General features: G+C 40.4%; 1 protein-coding gene across 3 annotated transcripts in view; it reads right to left on the bottom strand.

Moving 5' to 3' along the window:
- Nucleotides 1–14,147, bottom strand: part of ASAH2 (N-acylsphingosine amidohydrolase 2) — an 89,051-nt gene that overhangs the window by 58,695 nt on the left and 16,209 nt on the right. For all 3 annotated transcript variants that reach the window (XM_042908697.1, XM_042908695.1, XM_042908696.1), the window contains exon 2: nucleotides 168–286. The gene's annotated coding sequence lies outside the window, so the exon portion shown is untranslated. The remainder of the gene's footprint in view (nucleotides 1–167; nucleotides 287–14,147) is intronic.

Consider the following 14,147-nt stretch of genomic DNA (forward strand, 5'->3'; position numbering starts at 1 on the left):
GGTCTCTGTTTTACAAGACTGTGGAAGGAAAAGGTAATGACTTGGCAAAAGGGTTTCCCAAAGCTAAGGAAATGGAGTGGAGCTTTTAGTATTTCATCAAGATCTCTAAGACAAGGGGATGATTCAAGATCCCTCTCTCTCCCTCCAAGAAAACAGAACTTTCTTACCTGATTCAACCCGTCAAAAGAAATTCCACATCCCAGCAAAGCAAATGACAGTCCAGAATCTCGTTCCTTTCCCCTTGCACGTTGCTCAGCCCAGAGTTCTCAGCACGTTCTGAAACATACTGAAGAAAGAGGTTCCCAGTCATGCCCAGGAGAGTTAGGGTTCTCATTAGCATACCTTTGTGGGATTGGTGCAGGATGAGATTAAAGGGTATTGATAACAAGAGCCTTATCTGCCTCCCCTGGGACAACCTGATACTGAGATAGAAGTTGCAAAGGATCCGGAGGACTGAAGGTCACTGATTTCAGCCCTTACACACCTCTCCAGTACAAGTTCTGTGCGAGGTCTACAGCCTGGCTCACCAAAAAGAGCACTTGCTTTACTTACCACTGGTCACTCACCCAGAGACAAGGAGGGAATGATGATGCATGCTGGACATTAGTGTGGACCATGGGTCCCATTGGGCAGCGTTTACACTGATCTCAGAAGAGAAAAGTGATTTTAACTTTTAGATTCTTGTATACAAAAAGAATGAGGTTTTAGAGGTGCCTGGGTGGATCAGTCAGTTAAGTGTCCAACTCCTGATTCCGGCTCAGGTCATGATCTCACTATTCATGAGTTCGAGTTCTGCATTGGGCTCCGCACTGAGAGTGTGAAACCTGCTTGGGATTCTCTCTCTCTCTCTCTCTCTCTCTCTGCCCTTTCCCTGCTGCTCTGTCTCTCTCAAAATAAATAAATAAACGTAAAAAGAAAAGAACGAGGCTTTAGATGAACTAAGAATGTAAATAATGGACATACAATGCCCATGTGAATAATGTGCAACCATTACCAATGATATAGAAGAAAATACTTTAATGACTTGGAAAAAGTTACTATATTAAGTTATTTTAAATTTACAAGACATTATAATCCTGTTTTGTTCATTTTAATTTTTAATTTTTTTTTATAAACTGTTTTTAATGGTTTATTGTTTATTTTTGAGAAAGAGAGAGAGACAGAGCATGAGCAGGGGAGGGGCAGAGAGAGAGAGAGAGACACGGAATCCGAAGCAGGCTCCAAGCTCTGAGCTGTCAGCCCAGAGCCTGAGGCAGGCTCGAACTCACTAGCTGTGAGATCGTGACTTGACCCGAAGTCGGATGCTCCAACCGACTGAGCCGCCCAGGCACCCCTATAATCCTGTTTTCCAAACATTATCTATTTGTGGTAGCGAAGACTGTAAGAAATCACAGCAAAATGTTAAGAAGTAATTATCTGGTGATAAGACTGTGAGTTTTGTTTTCATCTTTTCGATTCTTGGTATTGTCTGTAAGGGCCATGCACATTTTTATATTGGGGAAAACCCTCCTCTTGAAGCAGGTATACTATAGAGCAGCATGAAGGTAAACAATGGCCCACAAGAGACAAAGAGAGGAAGGAATAGAGAAACCCCTATTTCCTTTTTTCCCTGCTAGATCCCAGCTGTCCAGGAAGCAGTTGGAAGAACACATAGGCCACTGAATTCCTTGCAGGGTCAAGAGAGACCAGCCCCCGACATTCCAAAGGAAATATTCGAGATCTAAGGGCCTTCCAACAGGGCATTTCATAATGTCGCTCAGCTAGCTCTCTGCTATAGTGGGGCACGGGTTAGATTATGGTAGTAAATGAGGGTTCCTTTCATGCATTTATGTTAGAATTCTTGGTGCCAAGCAGCAGAGGGCAAATCCAGCTAACTTAAGCAGCGGAGGAAGGAGAGAGAAATAAATCCACTGGAAGGCAGAAAATCAGGTGAAGACACAGGCTCTGGAAAGCCAGAGATCAGGACAGATCCAGGTGGCAGGACGTCCTGAACAATCTTTCAGAGCGTCGCCATCATGGGAATGCCGACTGGTGCAGCCGCTCTGGAGAACAGTGTGGAGGGTCCTCAAAAAACTAAAAATAGAACTACCCTACGACCCAGCAATTGCACTACTAGGCATTTATCCATGGGATACAGGTATGCTGTTTCGAAGGGACACATGCGCCCCCATGTTTATGGCAGCACTATCCACAATAGCCAAAGTATGGAAAGAGCCCAAATGTCCAACAATGGATTAATGGATAAAGAAAATGTGGTATATATATACAATAGAGTATTACTCGGCAATCAAAAAGAATGACATCTTGCCATTTGCAACTACGTGGATGGAACTGGAAGGTATTATGCTAAGCGAAATTGGTCAGAGAAAGACAAGTATCATGATTTCACTCATATGTGGAATTTAAGAAACAAAACAGATGAACATAGGGAAAGGGAAGGAAAAATAAGATAAAAACAAAGAGGGGACAAGTCATAAGAGATTCTGAAATACAGAGAACAAACTGAGGGTTGCTGGAGGGGTGTTGGGTGGGGGATGGGCTAGATGGGTGATGGGCATTGAGGAGGGCACCTGTTGAGATGAGCCCTGGGTGTTGTAAGTGATGAATCACTACATTCTGTTCCTGAAATCATTACTATACTATATGTTAACTAACTGGGATTTAAATCAAAGAAAAAAGAAAAGAAATGAAAAACAAATAGACAAGCAATGGACTGAGCACAGCCCCCGTCCTGGGGTCTGGGGCATCAGGGGTGGCTCCCCACAGAACCACATTTCTGCTTCATCTTCGCCTGTCTCTCTTCTTCTTTCCCTGATGTTTAAATGTGGAATTTATCCCAATACTGTAGGAGCTACAGTCAAAATCAATCTAGATAATAAAGATGGTTATGGCAAAAAAAACAACCAGCAAAAAAAACAAAACCAGAGTCTCACCATCGAGATGGACGCACTCCGGCTGTCTAGGTCTGTACGTTGTTCTGTTCAGGGCTCAGTTCCTGAGAGACAGCATCTGACTGGCCTGGCTCAGGTCATATACGTGTCCCTTCCCTCACAGAGATAGTTAAACAGATGTCACAACAAGACCGTCCCCAAAGAGGGAAGGATAGATCTCCAAAATGAAATCAAGGCAGGTAAAAACAACGGACACCTCCTAGTGACCTGCCATCAGATTCCCTTCTCACTTGCAGTGGGAGGGCCTCCAGGCTGCACCCACCATCCCGGCCGGTCCTCTCCCAACACCTCCCTCCCCAAGGAAAGGAGCCCTGCTGTGCTCATTCACACCGAGATTTAGGAGGTGACCCACAGTCTAGTCCAGTAAGATCATTGTAACCAGGGTGTTACATCATGTATCATTTCTCCCAGATGACATTTGAAGACCCATCTCTAAACACGGAGGGGTGAGAATAATCGAGAAGATGCCAAGCACCATGGCAGGGCCAGGGTAGGAGCCATGTTGGGCCGAGGGGACTTGAAGCACCCAAAAAAACAGCCAGACTCCCTGGGGGTGAGGGGAAGATAAAAATCACTGCAAATATTGTAATGTGTACTTCCTTTTTATTTCTGTCTGGGTGGCCTTTAAATAAACCCTCTTTGCAAGGTTATGCCCCATGCTAATCATCTCATCCTTTTCCATTCTTTGATTCTTGGGATAATTGAAGAATAAATTACTTTTTGAAAACATATGTTATTTCATAGAGCATCCAGGTTGTGGTCTCTAAATACTGTTTCTTGCTTAAGACAAAACAAAACAAACAAATAAAACAAAACAAGACGAAAACAAAAACAAAAAACAAGCAATCCTTGAAGAAATGGCTGGTTCTAGGTCCGGGGCAAGAAACACACAAATGAAACCTGCAACACGTTTTCATTCCTAGGTCTGTTCAGGGCTCAGTTCCTGACAGACAGCATCTGACTGGCCTGGCTCAGGTCATATACGTGTCCCTTCCCTCACGGAGATAGTTAAACAGATGTCACAATAAGACCATCAAGGAAGTCAAGGAATCAAGGAAGTCAAGGAAGTCAAGATGATGAGCAAAACGATCAGAATTGTGTCAAAAAGAACTAGAGGTTCGCTCTCAAATGCATCAATCTGGACATCAATTTTTTAAAAAGATAATTGCAGAAGATTGAAGCAAATCAAATTTGCTTAGATCCATGATGTCATAATGATGCTTAAAAAAAAACCCAAACCTCATTGACTACCTTTAAAAGATGCTGCATTTAAAATAACAAATTCCAGGGTCACCTGGGTGGCTCAGTCAGTTAAGCATCCAACTTCGGCTCAGGTCATGATCTCCTGGTTCGTGAGTTCAAGCCCCGCGTCAGGCTCTGTGCTGAAAGCTCAGAACCTGGAGCCTGCTTCGGATTCTCTGACTCCCTCGCTCTCTGCCCCTCCCCTGCTCGTGCTCTGTCTCTCAAAAATAAATAAACGTTAAAAACAATTTTTTTAACACAATAAAATAATGAATTCCAATTTGTTTTTCTGAAAACTGGGAAGGAAAAAGGGAGGGAGGTCTAGAAATCAAGAATGTACTCTGCTCTTCCTATATAGAGGTATCTTGGGAAAGCCAAATTGTTGATGAGAGAGTTTCTCACACTTGAAGAATCCGAGCCAATGAACGAGGAAGGAATGACACACCAAGAATCTAAATGCTTTGCAGACCCCTAGTGAAAGGATGGAACCAGGCAACGGTCACCAACTGGATGCTGATTTAAGTCACCAAAGAGAGAGACAAATGACTACCGCAAGCCCTCTGAGCGATGCATGCACCCTCACTTCTCAAATACTCTTACCAAAAAGTAACCCTAAACTGGATCCACCTCTAGATCTGAGGGTCTGTTTGTAGAAAATATGAAAGACAAACAACTATCAGAGGACAATGTGGGGATACAGTAAGCACGATCCAGATGGCAAAAGATTGTAGGGCAAATGACCCAGTTTCTTGAACAAAGAAATTGGAAGTGGAGAGAAAGAGAGAGAGGCGGGGAAGCAGAAGGGCAGGGGAGGAGAGTGGCCAAGGCAGGGGAGGGGAGGGGAGCAAAGGAGAAGAAATTGTGGATGAAAAGAGGCTGAAGAGACATGCCCACCAACTTACACTGTAAGACCCAAACCCTCATCATTTAGAACCCACTTCAAACAAACTGGCTTTGAAAACGATGAGACAATTGGGAAGATTTGAACACTGACTAGATATTTGATGATATTAGGGGATTATTATTAAAAATGTTACTGTGATAATGGTATTGTAGTCATACCTTTGTAAACAGTCCTTATCTTTTAGACCCATTCTGAAACAGATTTTTAGAGTTTATTTATTTTTGAGAGAGAAAGAGAGTGAATGGGGGGAGAGGCAGAGAGAGGGAGAGAGAGAATCCCAAGCAGACTCCACACTGTCAGTGCAGAGCCCAACACACGGCTCTAACCCATGAAACATGAGATCACAACCTGAGCTGAAGTCAAGAGTCAGACGCATAACCAACTGGGCCACCCATGCATCCCTGAAACAGATTTTTAAAAATATAATAATAACAATAATAATAATAATAATAATAATAATAATAATAATGGAAGTGCAAAAATCAGATAGTTGGATGGATGGATGGATGGATGGTTGGACAGATGGATGGATGGATGGATGGATGGATGGTTGGATGGTTGGACAGATGGATGGATGGATGGATGGATGGATGGATGGGTCATAGATAAGGTAGGAGGCTAGATGGATAGGAAATAAGCTTTGCTCTTTAATACGCCAGTGGAGAGAAGAGAAATGGGGTGAAGCACTGTGGCAGGCATCGCAGAGGGCTTCACTCAACCCAGCTGGCATGCCAACACCAGACACTCATTTGCCCTGGGTTCCAGATGCAGGTTCATTTCTGCCTTTCAGATGCACTCATGTGAGACTCTGATTCAGCACTGAGCCACTTGAGGAGAGGGGCTCTGTATTGGACACCTGCTTTCCTGGTTTGGATCATGGCAGCCTGACTTTGAGCTGGTAGTGTGGTGGCTTCAGCCACTTCCTTATTCCATGACCACGACCAAAGCAGCCCATCCCTTAGCAGCTCAGGTCTATGTTTAAGTTGGAGAGTTTTTGCAGGAAGCTCAACCCCAGTTCTCTGCCTTGAGCCTTCGCCAAGATTCGGCAAGTTATCTCTAACCCCTAATAAATACCTTTCCTCTGGAGTAGATTCTGTTAGCTCCAGCTAAGAACGTGCCCAAGCTAAATCTCACAAAAGTGAGCACCATACCTCCCTTTGGAGAATATATGCATTCCAATCATTGAACACTGTGTATGCCAAGCTGCCTCTGGGAATATTTTTAAAGTTCAAAGTGATGAGTAGTCTGACATAATGAATTCTTCATTAGATCAGAAAAAAAATTAGTTTTAAGTACACAGGACTGTCATGGTGGTATCTTACCACTTCACAGGTTTTGCAAAGGAAATTGAAAAATACCTTTAAACCCCAAAGCAGTCCCATTATCAGTTGACTATTTATAGATTTACCTTTCCATATGCCTCAGTTGAATCTTGACCTTAAACCTTAAGCAACAGAAGGGAGGCTCCTTCTGTTCCAAGCCAGAGAGACTGCTTCTTTTTTGTTTTGTTTAATTATTTTTTTAATGTTTATTTTTGAGAGAGAGACAGAGTGAAAGTGGGGGAAGGACAGAGAGAGAGGGGGGACACAGGATCAGAAGCAGGCTCCAGGCTCTGAGCTGTCAGCACAGAGCCCGACATGGGGCTCAAACTCATGAACCATGAGATCATGACCTGAGCCGCAGTCACGCGCTTAACTGACTGAGCCACCAGGCGCCCCTGGAGAGGCTGCTTCTTAGTAAACCCCTTCTGCACCTGTCATATGTTGAGTTTGAGAAGGAGACTAATAGATATACTTCACTACAATGGGAAGCCCAGGTTCCTTCCACGAGGGAGGTCCCAGCTCTGAACACACTGGCCGAGCACAAGGGGAAGACGGTATGGTACAGGGTGCACCATGGCTTTCGTCCCCAAGGGGTTCACCATGCCCTTGTTTCCAGCAATATCGACAGTCCTGCTTTTCTCACAGGAAAAGGTAGATAACCTTTCCCTCCTTGGGGCTGCAGGATTCATCTCCCCAAATTTACTGCAGTGGTGTCTTCAATACAAAGGGCAAAAGATAAAGGCAAAAGATCCAGTATATGGGAAGGACTGGAATTTGGAATCTGAAGATTGAGGCTTTTTGCACAGTGACCTTAGTCCCTCCCTTTTGTTTTCCTTATTAGAAAAATGGAGGCTGACAGAAACCTACCTAGCTGAAAGGTTCACGTAGACATACATTTTGGTAAGTTCTTTGTTAACGCAGTAGCCTGATGTGAACGAGTTCTTATGTTAATTAGGCTGAACGTAAATGTCCAAGAATGGTAGGTTCTGCATGTTTAAGCCTTAGAGCACAGTTATTTTCTCGGCATATTCTTCACGGGTGGTTTGAAGGATCTCCCCATTAGTTTGACACACACAGCCTTGGGAAGAAGGGGAGTCCTTTGCTATTTTCAAAACATCCAGAGGGTTTGAAATTTAGATAAGATAGGAATTGAAATTGTCCCTATTTTACTACACTTAGAAAAACAATGTGGGGCTATACAACCTTTGCGGAGTATTTGGAAATTATTCTCTGATGATTTATCTTTTTCCAAAACCAGGGTGTGAATTTATTGTGTTTGGCAGTGACAAATTTGACCTGTTTGCCATACATGACGATGAAGCCGGATCGGGGGAAAGCAGGCTGCCGTTACATTTATCGTCATTTCAGGGACAAAGTGACAACATCTTTTGATGTAATTCATTCCCTCTACATAAATCTCAGATGCTTAGCATCTCCTGTCCACACGGTGTACCTGTGGAAAAAAACACCACATTGTCCATATTCTAGGGATCCCAGAAGAAGAAGACAGAGAAAGGAGGGAAGAAAACTAATTTGAAGAAATAATGGCTGAAAACTTCCCTAATCTGGAGAAGGAAATCGATATCTAGATCCAGGAAACACAGAGATCCTCCCCCCGCCCAAAAAAAAAATCAACCCAAGACACAGGGTAATTAAGATGGCAAAAATGATAAAGAAAAGACTTTAAAAGCAGTGAGAGAAAAGAAGACAGTTACATACAAAAGAACTCTCACAATTTTATCAGCAGATTTCTTAGCGCTTTTCAGGCCAGAAGGGAGTGGCAGGATATATTCAAAGTGCTGTAAAGGAAAAATGGGCAGCCGAGAATACTCTATCCAGCAAGGCAATCAATCAGAATAGAAGAGATAAAGAGTTCCTAAAAAAAAAAAAAGTTTCTCAGACAAACAAAAACTAAGGTTCACGACCACTAAACCATCCCTTTAAGAAATATTACAGAGGACTCATTAAATGGAAAGGAAAGAATGTAAGTGAAGGTATGAAAAGTAAAAAAGAGAAGAGTAAAAATAAGTATTTCTGTAAAATTTAGACAAGGAATACATAAAATAAAAGGAAGCAAAATACAACACCATATACCTAAATTATAAAGAGGACAGGAGTAAAGAATGGGTTCAAACTTAAATGACCATCGACTTAGCATAGACTGCTCTGTGCAAATGTTATATATAAACCTAATGGTAATCACAAGTCAAAAAGTACTAACAATATGCAAAGAATAGAGAAAGAAACCAAAATACATTACTAAAGAAAGCCAACAAACCCTGAAAGAAAGTGAGAAGGATCAGAGAAAAACTATAGAAACAACCACAAAACAAGTAACAACATGGTAATAAATACATGTCTATCAATAATTACTTTGAATATAAATGGACTAAAATCTCCAATCAAAAGACATAGGATAGGGGTGCCTGGTTAAGCGCCAACTTCAGCTCAGGTCATAGTCTCCCGATTTGTGAGTTTGAGTCTGGCATTGGGCTCTGTGCTGACGGCTCGAAGCCTGGAGCCCACTTCAGATTCTGTGTCTCCCTCCATCTCTGCTCCTCCCCTATTCATGCCCTGTCTCTCTCACTCAAAAATAAATAAAAACATTTTAAAAAATTTTTTTAGTATTAAAAAAAACAGAGTGACAGAATGGATTAAAAAAAAAAACCCAAGACTCACCTATATGCTGCCTACAAGAGATTCATTTCAGACCTAAAGACATCTGCAGATTGAAAGTGAGGGGTTGGAGAATATTTATCATGTGAATGGATATCAAAAGAAAGCTGGAGTGGCAACATTTACATTGGACAAAATAGGCTTTAAAACAAAGACTGTAACAAGAGACAAAGAAGGACACTATGTAATTTTAATTGCACAATCCAACAAGAAGATATAACAATTATAGGTATTTATATACCCAAACTGAGAGCACCCAAATACATGAACAGTTAATAACAAACATAAAGGAAATAATGAATAATAATACAATAATAGTAGGGGAAGTTAACACCCCACTTATATCAATGAACATATTATCCAAAAAGAAAATCCACAGGAAATAGTGACTTTGAAGGACAGACTCACTGGAACAGAGGGATTTAACAGATATATTCAGAACATTCCATCTTAAGAATGCAGAATACACATTCCTTTCAATTTCACACAGAAAATTCTCCAGAATAGATCACATATTAGGCCACAAAACAAGTCTTGACAAATTAAAAAAGACCGAAATAATACCATGAATTTTTCTGACCACAATGCTATGAATCTGGAAATAAATCACAAGAAGAAATCTGGAAGGACCACAAATACACAGAGGGTAAATAACATGGCACTAAACAATGAATGGGTCAACCGAAAAATCAAAGAAGAAATACAAAATTACATGGAAACAATGCTATTGCAAACACAACAGTCCAAAATCTTTGAGATGTAGCAAAAATGGTTATAATAGGGAAATTGACAGCAATACAGGCCAATCTCAAGAAGCAAGAAAAATCTCAAACAACCTAACATTACACCTAGAAGAGCTAGAAAAAAAAAAAAAAAAAAAAGAACAAAGGAAACCCCAAACCCACAAAAGGAAGGAATAATAAAGAGTAAAAATAAATGATACAGGAACTAAAATGTCAATAGAACAATCAATGAAACCAAGAATTGGTTCTTTGAAAAAAATATAAAATTAATAAACTTCTAGCCAAACTCATCAAAAAAAAAAAAAAAAAAAAAAGAAGAAGAGAGAAAGAGAACCCAAATAAACAAAATCACAAATGAAAGAGGAGAAATAACTGACACCACAGAAACACAAAGGATTATAAGAGAATATTATGAAAAATTATATGCCAACAAATTGGATAACTGGAAGAAATGGATAAGTTTCTAGAAACATATAATCTACCAAAACAGAAGCAGGAAGAAATAGAAAATTCAAACAGACTAATTACCAGCAATGGAATTGAATCAGTAATCAAAAAACTCCCAACAAACAAAAGTCTAGGATCAGATGGCTTCACATGCAAATTCTAACCAAACATTTAAAGAAGACTTAATACCAATTCTTCTCAAACTATTCCAAAAAACAGAAAAGGAAAGAAAACTTCCAAACTCATTCTATGAAGCCAGCATTACCCTGATACCAAAACCAGATTAATACATCACAACAAAAGAGAACGACAGGCCAATATCTCTGATGAACACAGATACAAAAATCCTCAACAAGATACTAGTAAAAACTGAACCCAACAATACATTAAAAAAAAATCATACACCACGATCAAGTGGGATTTAGTCCCAGAACGCAAAAGTGGTTCAATATTCACAAACCAATCAACGTGATATATCACCTCAATGAGAGAAATATGACCATTTCAATAGACGCAAAAAAAAGCATTTGACAAAGTACAGAATCCTTTCGGGATAAAAACCCTCAACAAAGTAGGTCTAGAGGAAACATACCTCAAGACAATAAAGGCCATCTCTGAAAAACCCACAGCAAACATCATCTTCAATGGGGAAAAACCGAATGCTTTCTCTCCTAAGGTCAGGAACGAGACAAGGATGTCCACTCTCACCACCTTTATTCAATATAGTACTGGTATTCCTAGCCATAGCAATCAGACAAGAAAAAGAAAGAAAAGGCATCTGAATTGGTAAGGTAGAAGTAAAACTTTCACTGCAGACGACATGATTCTGTATATAGGAAACCCTAAAGATTCTACTAAAAAACTACTAGAACTGATAAATGAATTCAGTAAAGTCATGGGATATAAAATCAATGTTCAGAAATCTGTTGCATTCCTATATACTAATAATGAAGTAGCAGAAAACAAAATTAAGAAAACAACCCCATGTACAATGGAAATTATAAAATCCCATTTACAATGGAAAGATATTCCATGCTCATAGATTGGAGGAACAAATATTGTTAAAATGTCTATACTACCCAAAGGAATCTACAGATTTAACTCAATCCCTATCAAAATGCCAACAGCATGTCTCACAGAACTAGAACAAATAATCCTAAAATATGTATGGAACCACAAAAGACGCCCAAATAGCCAAAGCAATCTTGAAAAACAAAAACAAAAACAAAAACAAAACTGGAAGAATCATAATTCTAGACTTCAAGTTATATTGTAAAGCTACTACTATACTTCAAGTTATACTACAAAGTTACAAAATTACTACTACAAAGTAGTCATCAAAACAGTGTGGTACTGGGACAAATAGACACATAGATCAATAGAACAGAATAGGAAACACAGAAAGAAATACACAATTATATGGTCAATATTCAACAAAGGAGGAACAAATATACAATGGGAAGAAGACATTCTCTTAAATAAATGGTGTTAGGAAAACTGGACAGCAACATGCAAAAGAATGAAACTGGACCACTTTCTTTTACCATACACAAAAAACTCAAAATGGATTAAAGACCTAAATGTGAGACCTGAAATCACAAAAATCCTAGAAGAGAGCACAGGCAGTAATTTCTCTGACATCAGCTGTAGCAACATTTTTCTAGATATGTCTCCCAAGGCAAGGGAAATAAAAGCAAAAATAAACTATTGGGACTACATCAAAATAAAAAACTTCCACACAGTAAAGGAAACAATCAACAAAACTAAAAGGTAACCTAAGGAATGGGAGAAGATATTACCCCCACGACATATCTGATAAAGGGTTAGTATCTGAAATATATAAACAACTTGTGCAACTCAACACCCAAAAAAACAAATAATCCAATTAAAAATGGGAAGAAAACATGAACAGACATTTCCCCAAAGAAGACATCTGGGTGGCCAACAGACACGTGAAAAGATGCTTAATATCACTGATCATCAGGGAAATGCAAATCAAAACTATGATTAGAGATAAGCTAGCACCTCACACCTGTCATAATGGATAAAAGCAAAAACACAAGAAACAACAAGCGTTGGTGAGGATGTGGAGAGAAAGGAACCCTCTTGCACTATAGGGGGGAATGCAAACTGGGGCAGTCATTGTGGAAAACAGTATGGAGGTTCCTCAAAAGTTAAAAACAGAACTACCCTATGATTCAGGAATTGCAGTCCTGGAAATTTACCCCCAAAATACAAAAACATTAATTCAAAGGAATATATGTACCCTTCTGTTTATTGCTGCATTATTTAGAACTGCCGAATTATGGAAGCAGCCCAAGTGTCCATCGATAGATGAATGTGCTAAGGCAGATGAGGCACAGTGCACGGGAGGTGAGGGTCTTGGGGAAAGACCCAGAACACCTACAAGTAGAGTCTGTGACCCCATTTTATGTGTGGGTACACGAAAGAGACTGGCATGGGCTGGGCTGACTAATCACGCCAGGGCATGAAGGACAACAACACCTATCTGAGTTGTTACTATGTAGACACTTATCAAGCCAGGGCAAAAAGGACAGTCATCTTTAAAAAATAAAACTGGGGGCACCTGGGTGGCTCAGTCGGTTAAGCATGTGACTTCGGCTCAGGTCATGATCTCACAGTTTGTGGGTTCGAGCCCTGCATCGGGCTATATGCTGACAGCTCGGAGCCTGAAGCCTGCTTCAGATTCTGTGTCTCCCTCTCTCTCTGCCCCTTCCCTATTCATGCTCTGTCTCTCTCTCTGTCTCTCTGTCTCTCTGTCTCTCTCAAAAATAAACATTAAAAAAATAATAATAAAACTAAAAATAAAATCACACGAAATGAACCTACTGGACTCTTAGAATGATCCAGACACTGTTCTAAAACGTTACATGAGTTGCCTCATTTACTACTCGGTAATTTTTTGAAGATGCGCTCTTCCTATCCCCATTCTATATTCGAATCAAAAAGGAAAAGAAGAGTTATAGAAAAGTGAAACAAATAGCCAAAGGTTATACTGCCAATAAGAAACCAAACATCTGTCCCTTGCTGGAAGTTGCCTGATATTCTTAGAGGAACAGTGAAATCATGCGTACAAAGCAGTAAAAATCACAAAGCTAAGACGAAATCAGATATTTAGACTCAGGGTAGTAGGATGACAGTCACTGAGTCATCTGGTCCAAACCCCTCATAATAGATGAGTTACGGTACTTGCCTAAGGTCATGGCCATGGAGTCTGGAAACACTGGTCCATATCTGGTCCTTTGCTCCTTTGTGGGCATACAGGGAGGTTATGCTCTCTGGCCCCCTGGCAGTCACTGATCCTTGGGCTGTGAGTGGCAATGATATGTGTCACTTGCAGGTTGAAGTATTTGATGCGGAGGCATTAGAGGGGGTGTGGGTTCTCCATGATCTCTCTTCCTCTGCTCTGGTGACCCTGATAAGTGCCTGTCCCAGATGATAGGCTACCCGATCCCTGAGTCACCACTTGGAAGAAATCTCTTTCAGAGACTCATCAGACCAGGAGTGCGCTTTGCATAAGCAAGAGATAAATGCTTATGTGTTAAGCAACGATTTTACCACAGCAAGCCCCCCCACCCATCCTGATTAACACAGCCTCCTAATTAACACCAGTTAATGAAGAAGACTCCTGAGCTCAATTATAAATCTTCTTTAACATTTCTTTCATTAACGTTTCCAATAAATGCCACAAATAAAAAGGTTTTATTCCTAGATAACCACATACAGCTAAATTAAATGTGACCCATATCTTACACCATTCGCAACAATTAACTCAAAATGGCTTAAAGACTTAAACATAAGGGGTGCCTGGGTGGCTCAGTTGGTTAAGCATCTGACTTCG

Source organism: Panthera leo, chromosome D2 (genome assembly GCF_018350215.1).
Source record: "Panthera leo isolate Ple1 chromosome D2, P.leo_Ple1_pat1.1, whole genome shotgun sequence".
NCBI lineage: Eukaryota > Metazoa > Chordata > Mammalia > Carnivora > Felidae > Panthera > Panthera leo.